Source organism: Octopus bimaculoides, chromosome 2 (assembly GCF_046866305.1).
Source record: "Octopus bimaculoides isolate indiv1 chromosome 2, ASM4686630v1, whole genome shotgun sequence".
NCBI lineage: Eukaryota > Metazoa > Mollusca > Cephalopoda > Octopoda > Octopodidae > Octopus > Octopus bimaculoides.
Window position 1 is genome coordinate 123839825 of NC_142929.1, and position 8770 is coordinate 123848594.

The window sequence follows — 8770 nt, forward strand, 5'->3', positions numbered from 1 at the left end:
ATAGAAGTCCTGCTTGTTACTGCTGTCTTTGACATAGCTGTTAAGCCCCAAGTCAGCTCTGATAGAGTAGACATATGATTGGAAGCTTACAAACAATGACCACATAATCAAATTATTTCCAGACATTACCAGAAGCTTCCAACAATGGCCTTATACTCAATCTTCTTTTAAATATATCATCAGAAGTATTCCAGTGATGATCATGCCTTCAATTTTCTTTAAACTTTATTAGAAGCATTCCTACAATGACCTCACCATTGACTTTTTCCAGACATATCATATGGACACACATCAGTTTCTAACAAATACCATACCATTGATTTCTTTCAGGCATAATATTTCCCTGATAACATTCTTTTGTGACCTTTTGTTAAATTTTTTACTAATACACACACACATGCACACACACACATATATATGACGGGGTGCTGCAAAGTTGGATTTGAGTAAAAGGAAATACAGGAGGATCAATTAATTATGATTTTATTCAACATATTCCCCTCTCAGATTCATACACTCATTGCAGTGGTCCTTCAGTTTTTCTAAGCTCTGTAAAAGAACTCGGAAGGTTAGGCTGCCAACTGGCCTTTCATGGAACCCTTAAAGACAGGGACTTTTTAGCACACCCTTGTATTGTGTAATTTGGGGAACATTTGTCCTGCTATTTATTGTAGATCAAGTATCCATGTTGACAAGTGGTTATGAGTTCAGGTCCAAAATTATATGTGTGGGTAGTTCATTGCATCTATGTCAAGGACACACTCTAAGTTTATTATGAGATGATTTTTATCTGGCTGCTTGCAACAGGAACTAGACTTCCTATGAATGGTATGTACAATACACTGATGTCTCTGTCACTGTGGAATGGTGGAACTATGTTTAACTGAGATCATGATAATATTGCAAGTTTTAGAGGAACTTACTTATTGCTATGGAGAGCATAACAGCCCAGTCTAGTCAGTGACTGTCTGTGACATTATTTAAAATTAAATTACTTCTAAATTCCAAGTGGCTTTTAAGAACTGGTGCTTAGTACCAGTGTCCTTGTGTCATTGTGTTTGTTGTGTGTGAGTGTGTGCCTGTGTACATATGTATATATATACACACACACACACACACACACACACACACACACACTCACACGCACACATAATATATATATATATATATATATATATATATATATATAACATAATATACATATTTGTGTATGTATATGAATATACAAGGAGGTGCTAAAAAGTCCCTGGATTTGGGCAAAAGAAAATACAGGAGGATCAGTTAATTATGATTTTATTCAAAATATCTCCTTCAGTTTTTCTAAGCCCAGTAAAAGAACTCGGAATGTTGGGCTTCTGACCAGGCTTTTCACAATACTCTTAAAGCTATGAACTTTTCAGCTCCTCCTCATATATATATATATATATGTGTGTGTATAAATGTATGTATACATACATATATCATGTATATGTATCATATCTATCTGTATGTGTGTGTGTGTGTGTGTGTGTGTGTGTGTGTATGTGTGTGTACATACAAACTTGTTACCAGTTCAAATATGCCTGAGGCATATTCGAACCTGTAAGAAAGCCATTTACAGTATTTTGTCGCGTACTTTCTCACTGTAGACAAATAGGTGCAATCACTTTAAGTCAGTTTGAAATGCCTCCTAACCAGACTGTTGAACGCATGCATTTTGGAGTAGTTATCTCCTCTTCAGCATCAGATACTGGAAAGGTAAACAGTGCAAACTAACAAGGGAGAGTTCTCTTTTATTGCATTCCCTTCATTGTACTGAGACTGGTTGTGCTAATTGGTGGCTCAGCCATAAATAAAATACAGAAGAGAAGTGTCAAGCAGTGATGTGTATAACAATTTGTTACTAGTTCAAATATGCTTGAGGCATATCTGAACCTATAATAAATCCATTTACTGTGTATGTTGTCAAATAGACAAATAGGTGTAAATGAAGCAAGTCAGTTCAGACCATTATCTAACCAGACTGATACCATATGCATATGTGATACCATATGCATTGTCTCCAGAGATTATTGAACCTCACGTGTATGAGAGAGAAGGCTAACTACGCACTGCTGTGAAGATGGCTACTGAAAGCAAACCCCTTGTACGAAGCACCTGTGAATAAACTGTTATTGAATTTGCTCTGTCTGAGAACTTCATTCTGCATATTTCCAGCTCCTTGAATCAACAGAATAATTGTAATGGAAGAAGAAGATACTCCAAAAGTATCATAAAAACCTGTTCACAGAGCCCAGGCTGAAACATTATACTTCTTCCCCCATTTTTTTATTTACTCTTTCTACTTATCTCCAAATACAAAATCTCAAAATCCATTGGACTAATGACTGAATGACTGACAAATAACCTGTAGAGATAAATAGTATAGATAAGATAGTAAAGGATCTAATTTGAGGAGAAGAAATGTCAAATTCATTGTGATCAATATCAAATTCATTGTTTAATCAATAAATCTGGCAAGTAATAGATATATGGCTTGAGTCTTGTTAGTTGTCTGTTACACTTTTCTCTCTCAAATATCTTTGTACTTATCATATCTAATATTTATATTAGTGGTGAGCTGGTAGAATCGTTTGCACACCAGACAAAATATTTTGCAGCATTTCTTCCAGCTTTATATTCTGAGGTCATTTTTGCCTTTCATTTTCTCAGAGTCAATAAAATAAGTACCAGTTGAACATTGGGATAGATGTAATCGACTAACTCCCCCGCCCCGAAATTTCTAGATTTTTGTTTGTTGTAGAAAGGATAGTAGCCCTTTTGTTACCATATATTTCTGTTGAAATACATTGCCTTTGTTTCAGCTAATTTTAAAAATAATGAAAAATTTAATTTTGTCATTTTAAGCTGATGTGTGGAATATAAATCAACTTGAGATTAACCTTAAAACTGAAATTAACATTAAAGCATGAAGTTTGCAACAAAAAACTACGGGTGGGAGTAGTGGTGGGTAGGGCTGGTATCAAAAGATTTGAAGTTCAGTAAATAACCAATAACAAGGGATTTTATCCCAAAATATACAAATACACATCAGCAATAAAGTGACTAATAGTTGTGATGTTAAGGTGTAAATCTACAGAATATCTGCTCAGGAAGTTAAAGTTTCATCCCAATTATTTTGCTGTGCTCTCACTCGAAAAGGTAAGGCATTGAGGTCTGTTTCTCTTGACAGAGTGCAAAAAGAAAAAGACCCCTGAAAATACAACAGCAGGTGTAAAATCCCCTTTCAACTTCACAGGGAAGTGGTAAGATATAGTAAGATCAAGTTTATAAATAAATAACATTTGCCCCAATAGCATGAAAATATCTAAATTTGCAAAAAGAAAAAAGACAACAAAAACAGAATGAAACAAAAGAAAGAAAATAAAGAAGTATATAACTTTGGGCCATCTACAATGTGCTCCATTGAACTGTATCAAAAAATAAGTACAGTAGTAAAGTATCACTGGTTTCCATAGTTGAGAATCTTCAAAGCGCCAACCATATTCAATATATGGTATCTAGGAAATGGGAGTGACAGTGTGCAAAGGAAGTGGAATAGTCAAAATGAAATCATTCATGGAAAACATGACCAATGAACAAAATGAATTCAGTTCAATTACAGCTTCATTCACTGCCACACATGAATGGATATTTGCACTCATAATACCTTCACACAGCAAATATGGTAAGTAATCATAAACACACACACGCACACATACACATGCGTGTGTATGTATATATATATACAGTGTTGGATTCATGATCATAAGGCCATGAGTTTGATTCCTAGATCAGATGGTATGTTGTGTTCTTAAACAAAGCACTTCATTTCACATTACTCAAGTCTGCTCAGTTGTAATGAGTACTAGTCAGGTGCTGGTGCAGCCCTTTCCCTTCAGGTGTCACATCCTGGATGTTCTGCTGGATGAAGAATGAAGATACAGAGAGGGTATTTATGCCTGCTTGCATTTAGATAAATGCCTAAAACAATTAGTGAAAGCATGGTACATGTTGCCAAGAGTTATTTGCTGAAGAGAGAAAATAGCAGTACATTTTTTCCTTTCTTCTTCAAAACACAAGGTCTGAAATTTAGTCCTGTATGTGCCTTTGTCCCAGCTGTTGGTACATTTGGTGCCTAAGGGAGTTTAATTCCGCCGTCCTTGTCTGTACCTCATGTTGAGCTGTTGGTTCATCCGGTATTGTGGAGAGGAGGATGTCTAGTTCCTTTTTGAGGACATCTACTTCCACCTTATGCAAATTTCCTAGTTTTGGTGGCAGGGCATTGAAGAGTTGTGGGCCTTTGAACCCTAGACTATTGCAGTACTTGGTCCTGAATTTAGATGGAGTGGATGGTACCTTTGGTACAATACAACGGTGGCCAGTTCTGACATTTGTATAACACTCAATGCCAAAGTTAGGTACTAGCCCTTCTAGGATTTTCCATAAGTATATTATAGCATATCTCCCACACTTTCACTCCAGGGAGTTAAAGCTGTAGTTTTCTCAGCCTATCCCTGTAGCTCATCCGTTGCACTGTTTCACTCTCTTTAGTGTAGTGGTATTGGACTGCTTCAAGCTCTACTGCTAGTTTGGCACTATGTGCTGACCATATCTGGGAGCAGTTGTCCAGGCAGCTGAGAACAAAGGTTCTCCACTGGGTCAACATAGTTTCTGGGTCAACATAGTATCCATCCTGTCAGTTGTCTGCACTTTGCTGCCATCTTGCTAATGTGCATATAAAATGATGCATCATTGTACATACTTATTCTCAAGTCTTTCACTACCTGTGAGTCTGGGATTGTAGTGCCTTCGGGTCCTGTATATGTAGATTATACTGTATTCGTGTGTTGATAGTGCAGTGGTTTAAATTTTCCAGCATGAAACTGTATGCTGTTTATTTTGGCCCACTTGTATATTGAATTTAGGTCCTGCTGTAAGCTTGTGACGTTATCTTGGTTTTTTATTGCCTGCGATAATTTTGTATCATTAGTATAGCTAGTGACAGTGGCTGTCCAAGTGACTGTGGGCATGTCTAAGAGGGCTATTATGAACAGTAATGGCCCCAGAACAGTTCCCTGAGGTATACCACTTAGGATTTGAGTTTCCTCGGAAAGGGCAGCATGTATATATGTATGTATATATATATTTATACACACACACACACACACACACACACACACACACACATAGTAAAATTGTAGTCATGGCCAATGCCAGTGTCATCTAATTGGCACTCATTCTAGTGGTATGCAAAAAATACCCTTCAAATATTTGGCCTCACAAAGGCAACGATAAGAGATTGAGACCTTTAGTGGTATGCTATGCTTGAGAAAACCCATCAAGCCAAGTAAAACTGTAGTCACAGTGAATGCCAGTGTCACATAACTAGCACCCATTCCAGTGGAATGTAAAAAATACTCATTACACTCTTGGAGTGGTTGGTATTAGGAAGAGCATCCAGCTGTAGAAAACATGCCATATCAGATTAGAACCTGGGGCATCCCTCCAACTTACCAGCTTCAGGCAAGCTGTCTAACCCAAGCCAGCATATATATATATATATATATATATATAGTGGATGTGTGTCTGTATGGTTGAATGGTTGAGAACTTCTCTTCACAACCATAAGGCCCAGGATTCAATTTCATTGCACAACATCCTGGTTAAATGTTATTTTCTACAGCCTTGGTTCGATATACTTTGATTCTGTTTAAGAATAACATTAAAGGTACATGTGTCTGCAAAATGCTCAGTTACACACTCATTCAATGAGCAGGGAATTTGGTTGATCAAATAACTGAATGAGTTTTGCAGGTATGTAATGTTTTGCATTTTAATGGCTTAGAGGAGGAATGGCAGTGCCAAGACCCTTTTCAAGGCCTCTGAAACAGGTAGAGGGAAGGGACAAGGTCATCTTCAAGCAGAAAACATGATCTGGATGCTTACAACAGAGCAAACTTTGCTAAAGATACCTATGGGCCAGGAAGTATGGGTAGTGGTAGTGGCAGTGGTGGTGGTAGTGGTGGAGGTAAAGGTGGTGGTGCTAGTGTTAAACTATGTAATGGATTAATCTTCTTCTAACAGGCTTTCACATAGCCTCTGTTGACCAAGCTTCACTCACAAGGTTTTTGTTCACCCAGGGTCATGGTATAAGCCCAAGGTGCTGAACAATAGGATAGAACCCAAAACCATGCAGTTGAAGAGTAATTGTTTTAACTCTACAGCCATGCATGAATATTTGTATGTACATATAGGTGCAACATAAATGCATGTTGATGTTTGTAAGTTGTAACATAAAAGATATGATCATTCATGCTCTCAAATTAATCTTAAATTAATCCAAGTTTTACAAGAATATAAAATCACTTCTCCATTATCATCATCATCGTCATCTTCATCATCATCATCATCATCATCATAATCATCATCATCATTCTCGTATATATATATATATATATATATATATATATATATATATATATATATATATATATATATACATTATTATTATTGTTGGAACCTGATAAGTTAAATGTCTCAGCACTAAAGTAAACCATGATCCAATTACAGTGATTTATAAAATACGTATGCATAGTATCATGTGTTTAGTCTACAAAAGTCTCAATCTATACTATGATGTTTCACAAATGAAAGAAAAATCACTTTTTAATTTTTTTTTCAAAATAGCTTAGTCTGAAATGCAGGTCACTGTCTCAGTTGCAGGCAGGTAACTATGGGAAAATATCTTAAAATAGATTTATTTAATTAGGATAACAACTTGTTATCAATAGGATAGTTGCACATAAATTACCAGTCACACATTGAGTAAATAAATAAATGCTAAATAATGAATGTCAAATACTAACTAATTAATTAAATTGCCCCAAAACATATACAGAAATTTTTAAGCATTGCAAAATGCTACTTGTGAATGATAATAAGAAACTTTCTAATTTTAACACAAAGCTAGAAATTTTGTGGTGAAGGGTAAGTCAGTTATGTTTACTCCAGTAATTGGCTGGTGCTTTATTTTATTGACCCCAAAAGGACTAAAGGCAAAGATAACCTTAGAATTATTTGAACTCACAGAGAAAGCCAAAAGAAATGCTGTGGAGTATTTTGTCTGATGTGCTAACAATTCTGCCAGCTCATCACCTTAAAATAATGGTTTCAAATTTTTATACAAGACCAGTAATTTTAGGGAAGTGAATAAATTGATTGCATTGACCTCAGTGCTCAACTGGTACTTACTTTATTGATGCTGAAATTCTACCCAGAATTCTTCACTGTACTCATTGCCAACCCGCACCTTACTGACAGCATCCCTGTACATGGCTCGTACAGCTCTCACTAACCATTCACCTATCCCTAGTTTCCTCATTGACCACCAGATAAGGGATCGGAGGACCTGTCAAAGGCTTTCTCTATGTCAACAAAAGTCAGGTACAGAGGTTTATCTTTGGTTAGGTATTTCTCCTGCAGTTTTCTTACCAGAAATATAGCATCAGTGGGGCTTTTCCTTGGCACAAACCCAAACTGCATCTCATCTAAGCTGATTCTCTCCCTAATTAGTTGGGCTATGACCCTCTCCGTAACCTTCATTACCTGGTTCAACAACTTGATACCTCTGTAATTGCTTGTGTCTAAAGCATCACCTTTACCTTTGTAGCAGTTGACTATGGTGCTGGCCTCACCGAGGCAATGACTAGCGACCGAGACCTGTGGAAATATGCTGTGCGTGAGAAGACCCGACAAGACAAGTGAGACCATAACCCATGGCCTTTACCAGGGGTGTGGCCAGCCCAATTATGCATACCTTTCCTTCTTTGGACACAAAACCCTGCTTGCGAAGACCTGTTGAGGCAAGTGAAATCGAAATTGAAATTGAACCAAATTTGATGACTGCCACCCATGCCAATGGAGCGCTAACAGCACTATCTGAGCAGGATCACTGCCAGAACAGCAGTCTTGCTCCCGTGCCGGTGGCATGTAAAAAGTACCATTTGAGCGCGATCGTTTCCAGCTTCGCCTTACTGGCACTTGTGCCGGTGGCATGTGAACAAAACATTGGATTGACTCCTGTGCAGGTGGCACATAAAAAACACCATTTGAGCATGGCCGTTGCCAGTACTGCTGGACTGGCCCTCATGCTGGTGGCATGTAAAAAGCACCCACTACACTCTCGGAGTGGTTGGTGTTAGGAAGGGCATCCAGCTGTAGAAACTCTGCCAAATCAGATTAGAGTCCAGTGTGGCCATCCGCTTTGTCAGTCCCCAGTCAAATCGTCCAACCCATGCTAGCACGGAAAGCGGACATTAAATGATGAGAATGATGATGAATATATATATATATATATATATATATATACATATATACACACACATATGCATATCATCATCATCATCTTCGTTTTAATGTCCGCTTTCCATGCTAGCATGGGTTGGACGATTTGACTGAGGACTGGTGAAACCGGATGGCAACACCAGGCTCCAGTCTGATTTGGCAGAGTTTCTACAGCTGGATGCCCTTCCTAACGCCAACCACTCAGAGAGTGTAGTGGGTGCTTTTACGTGTCACCCGCACGAAAACGGCCACGCTCGAAATGGTGTCTTTTATGTGCCACCCGCACAAGCCAGTCCAGGGGCACTGGCAACGATCTCGCTCGAAAATCCTACGGGAGCCAGTCAGGCGGTACTGGCAACGGCCACGCTCAAAATGGTGCATCTCATGTGCCACCCGCACAAGAACC